General features: G+C 38.1%; 1 protein-coding gene across 6 annotated transcripts in view; it reads left to right on the top strand.

The window, feature by feature from the left end:
* TBL1XR1 (TBL1X/Y related 1) overlaps positions 1 to 19,019 on the top strand; it is a 119,861-nt gene that overhangs the window by 69,201 nt on the left and 31,641 nt on the right. For 4 of the 6 annotated variants that reach the window (XM_085301195.1, XM_085301197.1, XM_085301194.1 and 1 more), the window contains exon 3: positions 11,116 to 11,183. The exons of 1 other annotated variant lie outside the window; for it this stretch is intronic. The gene's annotated coding sequence lies outside the window, so the exon portion shown is untranslated. Of the gene's footprint in view, positions 1 to 6,942; positions 6,995 to 11,115; positions 11,184 to 19,019 lie in introns of all 6 variants that reach the window. One more of the 6 variants, XM_085301198.1, reaches the window with a different exon arrangement.

Below are 19,019 nucleotides of genomic sequence, written 5' to 3'. Positions count from 1 at the left end.
TAATATTAATAGCTATTAATAGATATGCAAGTGTTTTAAATCTGTTTTTCTGCTTATTTGTAGGTATATTATTCATATATSATGTGACCTTCTTTGCATATATATGTTTAGTTCTGAAATTCACGCTTCAGTAGCATTCAGGCCTGTGTGCCTTTGCAGTCATGGAAGCCAAAATGCAAGTTGGTTGCATTTCTCAAAATCACTTTCCGATGGTGATGACAATTTCAAAGTATGAAAGTGGCACTTATGCAAACTATTAAAAAAAAAAAAAAAACTTAAACCAAGGCCTGGGAGGAAAGCCAAGTGTTGACTACATATCCCCTTATTTTGTGACTAGTAATCAGTGTCAGTACAGTATGTTTTCTCCTGTACATAGTAAAATAGAGGGTAACTTTTAGACCTCTTTTGAAAGTGAGTAGCTCGTACACAAACTGAAGAGGAGTATAATAAGAAGGGAAATCTTAAAAGGAGCTTGATTCTTTGAGAGCAGCATGTAACACACATTCAGGTGCACAGGTCGCTTCTTACAGCACGCACGTTGCTGTACATGCTTGAGTTTGCTCCGCTAGGGAAGCGTTTCCACGCAGGTTTGTTTCCGTTCTACCTCTTCAACTTGCCTCCTGTCTTCTCTGCTGCTCTTATTCATCTATAAATTAATAAATGTCTGTGTGGTGCCTGTCCTTTTAATGAATTCTTAAATTGGAATAAGGAGGGGATATTATGTGAGAGATGCTTTATACTTTGTATGTGCTTGATATTTTTAGATTCATTATATCAAATGGTTGTAGATGCATTTCACTGAAGCTGGTGGAGCAGTGCAGCGATACTGTGGACTGTGACTTCTGATTTTAGGGAATATGTGTGTGTGGTGCGTTTATATCTTGTACCTCTTGTGCTAGTAACTGCTATACTAAGCACTCAAATGTTTTTTAGTAACAAAAGTTGTTTTCGCACTATGTGTATAATTTGTTACTCGTTGTCCTAGCTGTCCAAGCGGATTTAAACTGTGCCCTCAGAAGTGTTTGCTTTTGCTGTATTAAAATTTTACTGACAGGTCTCTGTAAAATTYGCGTTAGTGAAAGTTTCAGAGGTGCCTTTGGCAGCACGCTAAAGCTTTCACGTTAAGGTTTCTCCCCATTTGCCGCAAGTATGAGGAAAAACTATCATTAGTGCCAAACCTTTAATAATAAGCGGCTTCTGCTTTTTGGAATACTTTGCACTTGGGGATAGTGTGCTGCGGTGGTTTGCTTATTAGAGGGCATGGTTATCAGGGAGAGTGCAGGTCTAGTGCAGGACTTGGAGTGGCGGCAGCCCTCGTGGCAGCCCTCGGAGTCCTCTGGCGCGGCGGGAGATCTTGGCGTTTTCCCTCTTGCCCCACTCTCAGCAGTTGTGTTTCGGCGTAGTTCACAGTTCGGTGGTTGTGAAAGCAGCAGCTAAGACAGACCGACATGCCGCCCTCGCGCGCTCWCCACGGCGTGCTTCTTGCTTCCGTTTTCTTCCGGGTACCCAAAGATTTCAATTTTAAGAGTTTTTGTTTGTTTGTTTCTCTGCCCTTATGTACTTTACTGTACTCAGTACAGCTCTGGGCAAAGAACCGAGCTGAAACAACTTGTTGTGTTACTGATATGGCCAGCTTAGCTGGAGAGAAGTGTTTTAAGCGCTGCTTAGGGTTCAAACCATCTCAAGGAGGGCTTAAGGTTCAATTACGCTCCATTTGTAAATGCAGCTGATTGTGTTTGCCCGGCTCATACTGATTTTCCGAGGAATAACTGACACTGCTAAAGTAATCGCACACTCGAGCGATGGCAGTTGCGTATGCAGGCAGATAATGAGGTACAAATTTAAACCCTGCAGGAAACTTAAAGCATGATTTCTCCCATTTAGAGGCAGTTTCAGGTGTGTGTTGTGAGTGACCATCAATGTTCTGTTGTGCGGATTTTGACCCTGCATGTATTTTTCTGACTCTTCTGTATTATACTGTTTTCGGTTCCACATGATTGAAGGAGTGTTGGAGGAAATGATAATATCATTGCACGTTTGAAGCAGACCAAATAGTCTTTGGGTTTTTAATAATTACTTCTGTTTTGGTTTATGATGTTTACTAGAGAAAGCAGTACTTTTTGGTATGGGTTTAAAACTAAAAGATAACTTAGGAACATGATACAACTTTCTATTTTTATAGCCAATAATTTAATAATAGCAAAATACCTGTTGAGTTTAAGGATGTTATCAGTTATTCCCCCCACAGACACACACGCTATCAGCTTCAAAATTTATGCATATGCCAATGCTTAACCTTACATATTGCATGTAATCCTATTTGATTTGAATGTAATCATGAGAATGAGTTGCAAGGTGCACACTGAAGTTTTTTTACAAATCTTGGCAAATTAAGATTCTATATTTTTTAAAAAAATCTTTAATATACTAAAATTTACCAACTTTAGCTCACATTGCAAATAGTGATTTAAACAYTTTCTGCTTTGCTAAGAAGCGTATCTGAATGAAAGTTACTTTTCCTTGTAACATTTATTTGCTAATCTTTTCTATTAAAAATAACAAACTGTGTTTGTCAAAGTACTAATATAGCAGACTACAACACTTCAGGCATCTTTGAGAATTATCCATGTGCCAATATTGGTAATGAAATAAAAGCATTTGTTGAATGCCATGCTCTAGGAATATAAATCTATGATTTGTATACAAAGTTCTCTCATTTTAACTGCTATTAAACTACTAGCAGCCTGAAATTCTAGGAACTTTGAATGCCCTTGAAARTTTGTAAGAAAAAACAACAAATAATCTGAATTCTGGTAAATAAATGAGTAAAACAGAAGAATTTCTTGAGTAATTGTCACCTTCAGGTTTTGAGGAATGAGACTTTTTAATGGCTGGGATATTTTTTTTGTTGGCTTGTTTTTGATATATGGAGTTGGAATATGTATTTTCTGTCTGAATGAATTTTTCACCTTTTTCCTTGATTTTTTTTTAAATATTCTAAAAAAATCTCAATACATGCTTGTTTGGTTTTTACAGACCTCAATACGACAGTTGCATATAGATACATTGAACTTTCAAATAGCACCAGAAGTTAGCATCCTTTTGCAAACATTTGTTTCATATCAAGTGAAAGGCTCATTGAATCTGTAAATTAAAATCATCTAACTTTCCACAAACATACATCTTTTTCAGTGAAATTGAATGATGGTTTGGTTTACTATTTTTAGACCTTTGCAGAAAAGAAACCAAGGAAGTGATAATGTATATAGTCAGATTATAATAAGGTTCCAGTCATTTAAAATTACTGCATGATGAATTAGTTTGTATAGATTTTGACTGTAGTTGCCTGTAATAAACTGAATTGTTAAGTAATACATAACCATGATGTTTCTGAAATAAGAGAAAAATAAACTTTCTTTCCTTGTCAAAGACTTCGAAGCTGGACCATGAGCTCTGGTGTTTAGTAAACTAAGATGAGGAGGGGTATGCAATTTATGAATAAATAGTGATTTAATGCTGCCTGTTTATATTCACTGCAAACCTGAGCCAGGAATTTAATTCGAGTCTCCCAAGATAGTGCAACAGCTATCTGTGTTGTAACTCCATATGACTATTGAGTTGCCGCTCTGAAATCCAAGAATCTGTCTTTCCCTCTAGTAAAGTGTTANAAAAAAAAAAAAAAAAAAAAAAAAAAAAAAAAAAAAAAAAAAAAAAAAAAAAGCCCAAACCAACAGCAACCCCCCTGCCTAAATTCTAGAAATCAGACCATCCTTTATTATGCTTCCATATTCTCAGCTGTGTTCCAGTTGCAGGCTTGAGAAGCCCTGTGGCTGCCAAGTGACATTTGTATCTATCTTGGTAGTTCTCTATTTCAGTAATACGGGCTTTAATTATAGTATGATATAACCTGCTTTCAGTCTGTACTTAGGCCAAATCCTATGATTTTTACATGTGTATCTAACCAAATTAAATCCCAGTTTGGGGTCTGTGCTCCATCCTGGAAGTGCCATTTCATATTTTTTGACTTTGGCACTTGATGGGTTTCTGGTATAATATGTAGACTGACTGTAAATGTAATACATTAATACTATGAATATATTGCATTTCCAGTTACCCCTAGAACTTTCACCCTTGCGTGAAAGAAGTCTTCTCCTCCCACTGCCGCAGAAAGTCCACAGACTGCAGTGCCACGCACTTCCTCGGAAAGGGAGTAGTTTTGGACTGGAAAATGAGCTTGGACTCGTTTTGAAAGCGGCCAAGGCTACCACAAGACAAGGTAGCTGTTTGGCTCTTACCTTCTCACCGTCCAGAAATGTCCAAGGCAGATCTTATTTCTGAGTGTCCTTGCCTCATGTCCCTTGTAGTGCTGCAGGTCACACACTTTTCTCCAGGCGTCCTGGTACTAACCTGAGGGGTGTAGTTGGAAAGCTGAAAGCAGCTACTTCCCTTTATTTGTGATGCGAGTGAACCTGTAATGATGAATTTGAAGGTTGGCCCAAGGCGTGTAGTGGCCTTCTCCTCGGGGAGTGGTGACACTGCTGAGGGCTGCTGCACTAAGTGGGTTGTTAGAGATTATGTGCACAAGACTGCAAACATGCTCGTGTATAGGGGGAAGGGGAGAGTTTCTAAATTTCAAAACGGGAAAATTGAGGATTTGCAGGAATGAGAACTGAGATAAACTTTACCAACCTTTCGATCAGTTACGTTTTGATGGTTACTTTTTCAGCAAAAAGAGATGCAAAGCTCCAGAGGTCGTTTTTAATGAGTGTGTGAAGCAGTGCCTGTAGCACTTGCAAGACCAGTCATGGAACAATACACATGGAGACAACTTTTGAAAAATTAAATGCTTTTGCCTTCCAGTTTGGTTTAAAAAAAAAGAAAGTTTGTTTTTTCACTAAGAATTTGCGTATAAAGCTTTGAGGACTTTAAACCCGGTAGTTTGAATCATGATCAGGCAAAGAACTGGAATAACTTTCAGAAAGACAGAATGAATGTCAGTATCCTGTCCCCAAAATAATCTAAATAAATAACTTAGTACAAATATATCCAAATAGTGTCCACGATGAACAGTACACGTGCAATCCCATAAAAAAAATGCATGCACGTCAGCCCTTTCCAGATAGACTACAAAATAATTAAAAGGGGGGCAGGGGAAAGCACATTCTCCATGCACAGAGAATATGGGGTAGTAGGAAATGCAGGATACTTTGATTAAGTTCTTTAGTTCTTGGATGTTTTTTATCTGATGTGTAAAAGACGTATCTCATGAGGAAACTGTGAGGCACAGTAAAACTCAAATACATATCTACTGAATATACATGCCTATTAAAGTTAATACAGRTGTACCCACTTCTTTCATGAGCTTCTAGCAGGTACTCAGATATAAAACTTTGTTAGCACCATCAGTGGACTCTGAAAATGCGCTCTGCATTGGTTACATATGACTTTTTAAATCCTTTTAAAGGTTGCCTTATGGAAATGAAATGACAGTGGATAAGGAAGGGAAGAAAAGATATGCATTCACTTGGGACTTTGCCTTGAGGTAGTCAAAACATAGCATTAGTGTTTTACAGATAAAAATCTTCAACTCCATAGTCTCATTTTCAGAAACCAGAATAACTATTTTGTTAACAAATAATATTTAATGGTATTGTTATACTTAAAGGTACAATGCTGCTGAAGCTTTATATGTTGTTCCTAACATTGTAATCCATGTTCTGATTATCATCTACCTGGAGAACTTGATGAAAATGCTAGTTGTTTTGGCTGTAAACTTACAAGATAACATTTTCTTGAGGGTTTTTACTGGAGTAGAATAACTGACTGAAAGATATTTAGACTTCTGTAATGATCAGGCTTTTCTGCGTGTGCTTTTCAGCATCTCACTGAATCAGCGGGCCTAGCATATGCCTGAAATGAGGTGCGTACATATGTTGAAGGGTTCTTGCAGCTGGACTTTGTCAGATGTAGCTACAGCTAAAGCTATTAGACCGAGCTGTGAGTCGGGTTAGTTGTGGAACCAATGTGTGTTTATGGGGAGATAATCTCCGTATGCAGAAGGAGAGGTGGACAGCGGATACGGCCCATGCACCAGCTCCACGACACCTGGTCACCATTGCTACCAAAAGAAGGGAGGCTGCTGCGTTGGAGCTCCTTGGGTCTGTACCTGGGCTGCTCCCTGCCGTGGGCTGCAGCGAGTGTTCGAGGGGTCAGGCAGAACATGCAGGACCTGCTCTGGCTTAAAACCTTTTRTTTGGTTGGTTTTTCAACTTGGATAACTTTCCAAATGCAGAAAAAGAGGAGTAGCGGGCTAGGAGGCAGAGCAAAAAGCTGTGAGTCAAGAGAGGATAGAGCAATTTGTTTTGGTAGTTGTGCTGGCGTACTCTGCGCTRCAGGACTTGTGGAGCGATAGGTTCGGTCTCATCAAGTGTTTACCTTTTGTCAGGATTAGGGCTGTGAGCAGTCTGGGGTCTTGTTCCATGTGATGAGTGTTACTGTCATCCTCTGAGATTAAAACGTCTGCTGTTTTCAAGGGAATATGATTCTTACTGTATTTACTTTGTGATTGTAAGTATTATTCAGTGAATTGTGATCTTAAACTTTATAAAGTGATTGTCAGTATAACTGATAGTGTGTTTGTGCTGTTTCTGAATTACAACAAAACATTTTAACATTCACCTTTGCAATCAGTGCGGAACTACTTGAAATTTCAACAGATTTGCTTATGTTTCCTAAAGCAACTTTAAGAAGCTAGCTTGAATTTTTCTACCGAAAAGTTTTCCTAAGCCCTCTCTTCTGTTAGTTATTAATGTGTTACTTAGATTTCAGTTTCTCTGCTGGTGACATTTGTTAGTTGGATGGTCTTTGAAACAGAGGGATTAGAGGCAAGAAGTGGCAGCAAGCAGATCAAATTTCTCAGTGATAACATTTATTTTTATGCAGGTGGAGGGGAAGCAGACCAGAAATTAAGCTGTGCTCATAGGACGGACTGAAAGTAAGGCCTTATTCATGCTTTGAGCTCTCTGAAGACACAAAATACATATGTTGCTCTAAGTTAAAGATACAGACTTACTYTTTTATTTAAGGTCAGTTTATATAGAATTTCTTTTCTGTATACATGCGTTTCATCATCTTAGTAGCATTTTTTTATTGCAGTCATACTCATCACAGAATGAAAATGATGTCAAATAGTGTTAGCAGGTTGTTCTACTGGTGAAGAAAGCTGTAAACAACACTTTCTTCTTAAAAGTAGATAATTTTACTCTCCCTCAGGGGCAACATTCAATTTATAAAGTCTACATCAATACTTCTTAGGAAAACATAATTTACTTTTTTTCCACGGGTAGTCATGCTTTAATAACCAACCAAACAAAGCYCCTAGACAGTCATTCAAAATAGTAGTATGTTACTTGTTTGTTAAAAAGCTTTTTTTGATTACCAGAAGTATTGCATCAACTTAAGAAGTCCCAGTTTAACAGTCGTAAATATTTCCGTTGCAATTCATGAAGGAGAAGAATCTGTAACGAAAGTTGTTGCCGTAGCTTGGGACTGTTGCGAGCAAAATTACCTTTTTGAAAGATTGACTTGGACTAGTTTGGATAACTAAATTCTTTTAACATAGACAAATGCAAATCACGATTTTTCCTGCATTTCTTAGTGATAGTAAAAAGGTTGTGGAGGAGGAGAAAAAAGGACATAAAATGGGGTAAATACGTGCCAGTTTGTTAAAGCAGAGGGGCGTTTTTCTCCAACGCGGCTGTGCGGCTCCGCGCCGATCCAGGAGCACGCCCTAGCGGCAGGTGGGTCCTGCGTGGCCTTGGCCGACGTGGAGTCGCCGTGCTGAGGTGCCTTCACTGAAACAGGAAGGAGAGTGATGGTTTTGCAGAATCTTCTTAAAATCGCCACATCTGTTTCTGTCCCGTGCCAAAACAAATGCGGTATGTTTATATTGGCCCTCATCACATGTACTGGTAGTCCTACGATAAAATATTTGCTCTGTAATTAATTTTGAAATGTGGGAGTAATATATATTTCCTCTTTGGAGTTTTAAAACTTATCAGTATGCTAAACTGCAGGGACAGAGATTGCATGCTCATGATGCACAGATTCTTACAGGACGTGAGCATTTTGTAACATGTRCAGCCATCAAGGTTGCTAGTTAATTGCATAAAATGTTTAGATTTTCATAATTTTGAAAATCTCTGCATTTTTGCATTGAGTTTTCTGTTTTTGTCTTCCTGAGGTTGATTCCTCTTTCAACCCCTTTATTCCTTCGCCGCCTCCTGCCCCTTCTCTTTTTCTAAACAAGGTACTAGGTTTGTATTTTGAGTCTTCTGATTCCCTGAAATATCTCTAGATTGGCATCTCCTCAGAAAGGAAAATAACCATATAACTACAAAAAAATCCACGGCATCACTGCACTAGTTTGAAGATTGAATATAGTAAGGGAAATTGTACCCTGTGATTACAAGTGATTACCCTGTGATTTGATTATTTTTATCACATCACTCAGGAGGAAAATAATTAAATTTAAATGTAAAAAGTTTTACGTCACTAACTTCACATTAAAAAAAGAAAAGGAATGGAGAGAAAAAAAAGAAATTATTCACTGTATGCAACCTGGACGTCCTTGCTGGACATAGGCATTAGCCGTGCAGTAAATGTTACTATATTTATTAATTTGAAACCTGGTAAAATTATTCCCAGAATATATATGATTTGGGGGATTCTCTGGTCGCGTTATTTGATGTGACTGCAGAAGTAGGTAGCTGTTAGGGTCTGCTTGGAAGACTACTTCGATGCTTAGTCATCCTTAAAAGASCTGTTAAGTTGGATCTGGATCGCTCATTTAATTCTTGCTGTGCGCCCTCTCAGCCCTCTCCATCCCATGGCAAATTAGTTAACTGTAAACAGATTTCCTGTTGTTGTTCTAAGGGAGGCTAATGGAGTGATGAATTTCTAGTGTTCTGGGTATACTGTGTTTTTATGTATGCTCTATGGGGAATTGTAGAGAGGAAAGGAATTCCTCTTCAACTGGCTTCTGTTCAGGATGTGGTAGCACACTGCTTTCCTTTAAGGCCTCCTTGTTCTCGCTCCTATTTGGCTTTGTTTATTGGTTAATATCAATTAGTTACTTGCAACAGTTTGCTCTGAACGAGAAATACTTGATGCAAATGCAAAATGGAAGGAGTTAAAAGCATGAGTGCTAAAACATATCGCTTCTGTTAGTTTAACCAGCAGGATCAGCATCCTCTTTAAATGATCTTTTGTACTATCATTCATCTTGGAGATAAAATTACRTATTTTTTTTAAAATTTGCTTCTGATTTTTTTTTCTTAGTTTAATTTTAACCAAACAGGTCATGCATTACCAATAGGTTCAAGGAAAGCTATCAAAGCAATGCATAATAGCCTGGCAGAGAACTGAAATTACGTTAATTTTGTGTTAGGACCTTTTCACTTCTTTTGTGAGCTACTATCAGTAAGTGTTGTTACAGTGGAGGACTAGGGTGCTTTTAAAATCCAGGGTGGTGGGACTGGAGCTTTTTTCCTAAGAAATGGCAGAGATAATAGTAAAATTGAGCTTATTCGTTAGGAAGTTGATGATCTCCTTATTTCCAATTATACTTACCTTTTACCTTTCATTCCTTAGATCATAATATTTGTATCCTCTCAGTCTTGAAAATGAGAACCCAGCAGTGTGTAAAAACAAATCTTGCAGTTACCGGAGTCGGTGGCACTCCTCACTTCTCTTGACTATGGCTCCTTCTGTATTTCAAAGATTCTGTCCATATGTCTCCATCTAAACGGTAGGAAATTGTTCCGAAAGGAGGCAAGAATAGACCCTGGCTTTTTTCATCTCTTTAGGAAGCACTAAGCCAGCACAATTTATCTAGTCATTAATTTGGATTAAGACACATTTATCTGAATCGCTTGGGAATTTAAATAGGGAAAATGATCACTCACCAAAATATTCTGTAATTTCTCAATCAAAGCAAAAATTTTTTTGCAAGTCTTGTTCAGCTTAGTAATGGACTAAATAATTAAGGGTTTCTTAGAGCTTAATGATCATTATTTTTAAGATGATAGAAAATCTTAAATGCTACATGCTGTTTCAGGTCCATGTTGCCTTTTGTATTTCAAGTCATTTTAAGGAGATCTTTGGGAAGTTTGTGTTATCTGTAGTATCTTTCGTGTGTCTTTGTGGCTGGAGTTCAGTGTTTGGAAAATCACTTGCTCTTTCCCTCATCCCCTTCCATTTGAGGGAGGGTTATTGACATTAAATATAAAATGATATTTTTTTGATACATGGATTCTTTTTGTTGCTGCACCCACTTAAACAGTGTTCTTGCTCTCTTACCTCCAAACCATTTCTCCTGAATCTGTTAAATTCTATGAACTTATTCTCTAATGAATTCGTCTCTAATGAGTGTTCATGGCAGGAATCACTACATCGTACACATGTTCTCATCACAAGTATATAATGCACTTAACATCCACGGAGCATTTAAGTTCTGAAGTCATATGTGCAAATTAGCTCAACAAGGATATTTAAGTTTTTGTTCATATAGTGTGTTCTTTAAAGTATTCTTTGGGTACCTTAATTTGTTGGTGTTAAATTTGGATCCAGAAGGTCAAGTTTGAAAAACACTGGACAGTTCGATCGTAGCCTTGTGCTTCCTATTTCTTATCTTAAGGTTGAGTCATTTTAGCTGACACTAAAACAAGCTACTGTATTGATACTTGGACGTTTGTAAATTTTAACCTAGATGCTCCTGGAGTACTTCTTATTCAACACGAGAGCAGCCAAAAAGAACAGAAAATTCCATTAAAGCTAATGTTCTATTCTGTTCTGATGTTTTGTGTTTAGCTAAGAAAAAGTAAGAAGAGATTARAGTTGAAACTGTACCTGTACTGTTGCTTTAATATCAAAAGATGGTCTTTAATTTTTGTTCATTTGTTTTGTAATGTAAGTATATATTGTGATCATTAGGAATTGAATGTTGTTTTAATGCTTTCAGTAAAAAGACTGGTAGAAGAATAGCTATCTCGTCCTTTCTTCATCCTTTAAAACAAAATATTGATAGAAACTATCATAATATGGTTTGTGTTACAGGTGGTGTAATACCAAAGGCTGTACTGCTGCCACATCACAATTTTGTGGGGTTTCAGAGAGTAGTTCTGGTAAGGACACTCAATGATTTATCTCTTTATTTGTCATAAAAGTGGACTGATACTTTGGTACAATTCAATATTGGTAATTACAGTTATATGCGTTTATATTATTGGTTAGGTATCAGCTTTTGCAGTTGACTGAATCTTTATGTTGTGTTCTTTTATTCAGTGGTCTTTAACAGCTCCTTTTGGAGCTGTTACTGTCTAATGTGTAAATCCATATTCATTTTATTGAGAGCTGTTACGATAGAGCACATCAATTCACAGCACGGGAATATTAATAAATAGACCTTTTGACAAAACGGTGTGTAAAAACTATTGTCGTCTTGATGCGTTGAACTGTTACTGCATTAGTGCATATTAGCTTTAAAAAAGGTGCRAAAGTTACTGTGCTTTGATTATAGTATGTTTTATTTCAAGTACTAAAATCTTGACTTTCTAAAGGAAATTATGAATACATGGTTCAGAGGGTGAATATCCAGCCCATGTACCGTTATCACTCTGTTCTTAAGTTTATACAGTTGTGGTTCTGCAATTGTTTCTCTTTAAATGTATATAACAGCGATCTGCAATCCCTCTGCACTTCTCTTGACTTCGCATACTTTCCTTTAACGCGTTCTCCTATCTTTAGACCGCTCTCTTCTGTATGGCTAGAGTTACAAGGGAGATGAGATTACTTTACCTTTTCTAATAAAGGGAAAATTCATTCTGAACCGTTCTACCGACAGCCGTGCTTACGTATTGTGCTAGAGCACAGTTGAGTATTTGTTCTTTCAGCAGTAGATAACTGATACTGCATTTGTACCTGTAGAGTTTTTAATACATACTGTAATTTAACAAATGTGGGTGTAGCAGATGTCTTTTTTTTTTTTTCCCTCCCCCCTCACAACCCTTTACAGTTGTGAACAATCTCAGGTCTATAGAGGGCACTCACAGACAGAGCACATTTATTTTAACAGCCCTTAAATGTGCAAGCAGCCCCCCAGAACGTAGAGAAGGATATTGCTGACTGGTCTTTATGGCCTTGCTTCTGCAAGGTGCTGTATTACTGGCTCTGCTCCAGCAAATCACTTAAGCAGTTGAAGTCAGTGGGACTATAATATGTTTAAATATTCTTTTGGCTTGATCCGTATTTTTCTATACTTTCATGAGTCTTTCTCTTCTAAAAACAAGATAGGACACAAGAATTTCTTAATGAGATCCTCTAGTTAACACAAGAAACTGGTAGTCTTTCTGTGTTGGAGATGGGAGGTTTTGGCTAATAATTCAGGGATGCAAAAAGGGTGCCATTTGAAGGTGCAAATTAATTGGTGTAACGATTGAATCTATTTTCCCCTTTGTCACTGYATTAGATTGGTCCTCCCAAAATATTTGGGCATGGTACTATCAAGGTTGTCTATTTTCCAGCTGTGTGGATAGTTTACACCTAAACCTGTGCAAGAAATATGTGTAGATATAACATTAGGATTTCTGAATTTTGGAGTGCAAGGAAAACATGCTGACAGATTTATGAGGGCAACAGCATTGTGAAGTAACATTGAGTAATATTAGTCAAGAATATTAAAAGGCCATCTGCAAAGGGAAGTCATCGCAGCTTTTTAAATATTGCAAGAAAAGAAAGATGATGGGAGCTATTTAGCATCTGAGAAATGCCACGAATTTTTCAAAATGTTGTGAGCAATTTGTGCAGTACTTATTAAAGTATAATGTGATCTGGAGAAGTTATAGACTTCTTCCTCTCTATCACAGTTAACTTACTATCTCACCATCCCTTACTTTCAAAGAATACCCCTGCTGCTGGAAGTGCGGGAGCAGAACTTTTCATGCGTGAAATTCATGATCGCTGTGCTTTGAAGTAAGATAACCTGACATGRAGGGTTTGTGTGTGCACGTTTGTGTGGGGGTTTTGTTGTTGTTTTTTTCTTTATTTATTTTTTGAAGGCTGTCTTGCCTGACTTGGCAGCCTTTGAGACAGAGAGGCTTCAGTCTGCACCAGCGGAAGCAGTTACTGTGATTCTGTGAAAGCTGGAGCAGAGGTCTCTTGTGGGGCAGGCTGAAGACGTCTTCACTGCAGCTGCCTGTGCAGCAGTAGCCTGCAGATCTAAGACGTGGTGGATTTCTGTCGCTGCTGCTGTTTAGCTTTACTAGGCAAAAATGTTTTCCCTCCACAAAGCATGGGACTATGATCCTATTTCTAACTGTGGCTAGAGGAGATTTCTAAATTAAGAGTGCTTTTTAGTGTAGGGGGAATTCTTATCAGGCAGGTGATGTTTCTTTAGGTTTTGAATAGCTTGCTTCATAGGGGATTAATCTGAAAATGTCTCAGAAATGAGAGCGAGTGTCTGACGTTGGCCTGAGTGATCAGAAAGAAGCAGCAGTGTCCTTTGTTTTATTTCTGCTAAGAAGGATCCTTTATGACCTCTAATCCATTTTATGAACAGTTTCTCTAGTAGCCTCTGCTGCTTCTAGTGTAGAAAGCCACCAGGTTTAAGTTGTGAAAGTACGTGTGTGTATGTGTGCAGGTATATGGGCACGCACACCAGCATTTATATGCTACTTTGAAGGGTGCTTCCCTCAGGGGACAAAAACTTTGTGTACAGCAGACTACTACGATTTCATGATTTTTTTCGTGTCCTGTGTGCTGTACAGAAACGTAACAATAGTTCTTGAAAACATCTGTTAATAAAACCATCTGTTAGTATTTTGCTGAAACTCATTACCTTTAAGTGTGTTCAGATTCCTTTTATTAGTCAAAGACCCTCTTTACAGTGTCAAATTAAAAAAAAGTTTGAAATAATCTTGCTAATTTTCTAAGAACAACGGTGCAATTGCTTCTACAGATACAGGTGACTTAAAGTGTAGGGGCCATCTGGGGCTGTGTTACGGTAGATATGATCATGAGATCTCTGAGAAATTTTCCTTTATAGTAGTATAAATATATTTCTGGATTTAAAAAACAATAAAACAGCAGAACTTGGCATTCATCCATAGTCGTCTATTATCCTTAGTCTAGGATAATTTGAGTCAGATAAAATACTCCACTTTGAAAGGACAAGGAGAGAAGCTTGTTTTTTTTGCTGGGTATTTTGTAAAAGAAACAACTGCTCTTGGTGATTCAGATATTGGAACAACTCCCAGCAGAAAAGGATGTATTGCAGGGTATGAAGAATCTGGGCATTTGAATGTATTGCATGTCTTTTCTATATATTATGGGCACATCATCTCAGTATATATGCTATTTTAATATTGTGTAAAAAGAGCCTTGGTATAGATTCATTTAGAGGAAAAAGTAAGCACGTGGTGAAGGCAGGGAGCGGAGATTGAATTAATGACTGAACAAGCTTAGGAGGCACAAGTAAGTTTTTCATAACTTATTTATACTTTGAAGGGCTAGACTGATACTAATTCATATGGAAATTTAAGTATAACTAATATAGATTTGAGATGTTCTCTGCCAAAATGCACAGTAGAAAACCTAGATATACTGTGTCAAAGTTAGTGTAAACAGACTGCTTTGAGAGACAATACAGAGTGTGATGTCGAGATGTGGAGATTGAATGTGTGCATTAGAGTTGATTATTGTGGCAGAACCTGAAAATGATATAAATTAAGGAAAGAGATACTTGCAGGCTTGGAAAACAACCTGGCCCTTGCTGCAGAAGGTGAGGCATTTGTTGTAGCTAACTGTGTCCCTGCAAAGGTCTCTTGCATGCAGCTCAACTTCTTGTGCACTTCAGTGTCCTGTCCCATAGCAGAAGCTGTGACGTCTGCTTTGCCTGTGATTTCGTTGCCTTTGGGACTCTTTGGTGGGAGAGCAGAGGATGGTGGCCCAGGAATTCTCAACCTCCTACTTCAGCCTTTTACCATACACTGCTAGTGCTCTTCAAGAAGCTTTAGCTCTGCCATGCTCCGTCTGAGTGGTGGTTATGAAGCTGCTATGGAGACCTTGCCTTTGCTGATAAATCCTTACCCAGGGCTGAAAACTGCTGTCTTGCATCCTAAGAAGCCGTCATGTCCAAAAGCAGCTCTCTGGCTGCACGACCAGCAGCCCTTACCCTGCCTCTGGACTGCCATTTCCAGATGCCTCTCAGCGATGATGCTGTATCACAGCGTAACAACCGAGTGCTGTTTTTCTTTCAGGTGGCTGCAGTGGGTAGTGTCCATGTGTTACTGTGTCTAGTCTCCTTGGGAGTATTAAGATTATTGATAATAAACTCTTACCACAATACCTAGTTTAAATTTAATGGATGTAAAGACCTTTGAATCTTCGAATGCCAAAAAATAATGTATTTTTAATTACGTGACAATTCTAATAAGCCTTCAAAGTGATACAGGTGCTTCGGGAAAAGTTATGTTACCTTTATTTTAAAGTCTACCTCAAGTTAAATTGGTGTGAAGTTTGTACAAAAGGTTTTATTGCCCTTTAACATTCCTTTACCTAAAAAAATTTTGAGCAATTACTTTAATTAGTATAGCGCCTTTTTCAGAGGAATGTGCAGATTTAATTATTTCTTCCTGCTTAATTAGTATTTAACAAAAAAAAAAGTATGAATGAAGATAGTCTCATACTGTCCTGTTGCTCTTGTTTGCATTGCTAACAGTTTTTTGTCGTTTAAGCCCAGATCCTGCAATTTGATTATTCTTAAACAAAAGTAAGACAGCTTTTAAAGGCTTCACGCCAGTGTTGGAACTGTGGTCTGCACCCTTTTTAATACTGTTGTTGCATTCAGTTTCGTTAAGAGTTTTATTTGGTAATGAAAAGGAAGTGTGGTTGTGGGTGGTATCGCTGGAGTGGTTGATGAGGCAGGGATAGTAGAGGAGTGTGGGAGTAAACATCATATATAACTGAGATTCACAAGTTGTGCTTTTTTGCATTCATATAGCCAATTGCAGAAACATGCTATTTATTATTTTTGTTTTTACAAAATGTTTTTGTGTTTGTGAAGGTCCTACACTCATAATGGTTATTCACCTGCATATTCCCACTAGCTCACTTAAGACCACTTTGGTAAACAGGGATAGATGTGAAAATGCTTGAGGAAAGAAAATAGAGTTGAATTTTTAATCTGAGGGTCAGCTTTCTTAAGCTTTCCTTAAAACTCTCTGTTTATGTAAAATACTGCGGTCAGTTGTGAGTTACATGTCTTTCATTCTTTTTGGTGAACATCTTGGGGCTAAAAAGGAGTTGTCAGCTTACATTTAATTTATTCCGGCCTTTCAGATACGTTTCATGGCTGTAGAGAACTTTGAACACTAAGGATGATGAATGCTGGCACATATTTTCAATACCAAATTCCACTTTCCAACTGAAGTTATATTCTCAACATGTTTAATATCTGGGTTAATGTAGAAAAAATGTCTGGAGTATAGTGTATTTCTACTATCACTGTGATGGCATGTTTGCCATCAATCCGTGACTCACGGATAATTTGGCCTTGCCACAAATAGTCAGAGGCCATTCTAAAAACATACGGTGATCTCAGCATCCTGAATTCATTCTGTTTTCACTATCTGAGGGATACTGTTTGCTTTTTCTTCGTTCCAGTCATAAATAAATAAATGAAAATCTGGCCTCATCAGTAAGTAGCGGGTTCTGGTGTGGTAGCTCTCGATGAACGATCTCTAAGGCTAAAGCTTATATCCTTCCATTGCTAACAGTTTATATTCTTCTGAGTTGAGGTTGCAATGTATTGTCATTGAAGGATCTTCTCTGTGTGCTATGAGGTTGTTTTCTTTTTCTTTTCTTTTTTTGACCTCATTATGGTGTTCTTTCACAAGGGTTTTCTTTCACCCTTCCTTTTCCAGAAGCAGTGGACTCAGCTCGCAGCAGAACGTCTGCCTCAGAAAAATTGGTGGCTTTCGTGTGCTTGCGAAAAGCTTTCAGATAAATTGTGTGTTATCTCCAAACTAGATGCTTCCAAAGCACATAATTCCAAAATCACTTCTCTTGTGGGATAGGTATATATGACTAGGCCTAGTAATGGGGAAACAAGTTGGTTTTGTTTGCATTTACAATAGCTCAACTGCTGTGAACAGAGCACCCTGGCCTGTTTGTAGCCTCATTGCAGAAGTTACCTGTTTTTCTAAAGTAATGTAGCAACTGAGAAAGATGCTCTTGTGAGTATGTCAGTCCAGAAGTGTTTGTATAAAGCCTCCTTTTTTGTCAGGTATTCTAGGAAATACCTGTGCAGTTAATATTATTTTTGGTCTATTAACGTCTATGTGAAAATAAAATCTGCACTTGGTATCAGCTTTGTAGGTGTTAAAAAAAGCTGGGGAGAGCATTCAGGCTCATACACCAAGGGCAGAGCAAACAAGTGAGTCGATCCTGGGCTGTAAAGTCACATTCAGGTAGCTGTCTGTGTTTATCCAGACAACCATAAATGTGTTTGGTTGTCTTTGGTTGCTCACTGGAAAAGACCAGGCCTCAAAGAATTGCAAGAATTTAGGATAATTAAATAATCAACCCAATAAAAATTAAAAAGCCAGCCTTTAAAGAACAAAGTAAACCCAAACAAGAGCCCTACTCCATCTCTGCCAAAACCGTGTGGCACGGTGGCCTGTTTCAAGTATGTTTCAAGATTTAGACTCTAGCAGATGTCATAGCTGTGCAGTCTAAGGGCCATGGATTTCCTAAAAGCTCAGCTTTGCGAGCTGACCCATCATACAGGAAGATTTTGCTTTTGCTGGGTTTTTTTGCTTTGTTTATTTGTTTTTACTTTTGATTATGAAAACCTGTGTGTACAGTATGCAATGGACTTCAGCGGAGAAAGGCCCGACTTACGCTAATGTGAACAGTAAATGTAAGCGTGGTGGAGGAGTGCTGTGAGAAGGTACGAGGTTGGCTCTAAATGCGTCACATTACTCCGTGCCTGTGAAATGGCTCTGCTGAGTCTCATTTCTGCAGTTACTCTAACTCAGGTAGATTTGCAGTGCTTTGTTATTCTGTGTAGGTACACTTCAAATCATCCCAATCTGTTGTTGTTATGGCAGCATTTAAAAACTTCCTAATCAAGAATGAGGGAACGCGCTGTGATAAACACACTGAGGCAAGGAAAACAAGGACAAGGCCTTGTCCTGAAGAGCCCTCAGTATGTATTGCAGAGGGCATAAGGCTAAAAAAAGACAAATAAAATGAACAGATGAAGAGGTGAAACCCAGGGCAAATGCAGGACCACTGGCTCAAGATTTTATGTCAGATCAAGAGATGGAAGCCAGAAAATGGATCACCAGCATGAGAAAAGATAGCAAGTACAACCCATAGAAGCTGTAAAAGAGTGAAGGTACTGGAAAGCGTAAGAGGATTCCATGCACCCTTATGAAAAAAATCACTTGTCAAGATAGGGTTGCTCTTGCAGGAGGGCAAAGGTATCTTTCTGTAGACAGTTGTAAGAACTGCTTATTGCATATGCTGCTTTTTTCTTTTTAAACCATCAGGTAGCAATATAAATATGTTAATCATAACAAATAGAGTCTGTGCTAGTCTACATGGACACTAATCACTGTTCCACAATAAGGTTTCCAGAACAAACAAACCAAAACCATCAACAGTTGAAAACTGGCTAATTACAGTAGTCTGCTAAAATTCAAGTAATTTTTCATCGACAAAATAAGTCACATTAGTTCAAGCTCAGGATGAGCCTTTTCTGTTAACTGATCAGTATGCAGGTCAGCAACAGCAGCATAGTGAAAAACTGTGTCGCTGTTAGTGCGCTAATATCCATCAGCTCAAACGATTGATGTAGATGTAATCACTGTCCCTAATAGAAATAAAGTCAGAGTAATGGAACATTGTCACAGGATCAATGTCTCCTGTTTTGAAAATAAACCCCCTCAGCTTTGCCT

Source organism: Rhea americana, unplaced genomic scaffold (genome assembly GCF_003343005.1).
Source record: "Rhea americana isolate MKP2758 unplaced genomic scaffold, rheAme1 scaffold_174, whole genome shotgun sequence".
NCBI classification, from domain to species: Eukaryota; Metazoa; Chordata; class Aves; order Rheiformes; family Rheidae; genus Rhea; species Rhea americana.
The sequence above is the reverse complement of the archived record's forward strand: the minus strand, read 5'-3'. Positions and strand labels throughout refer to the sequence as shown.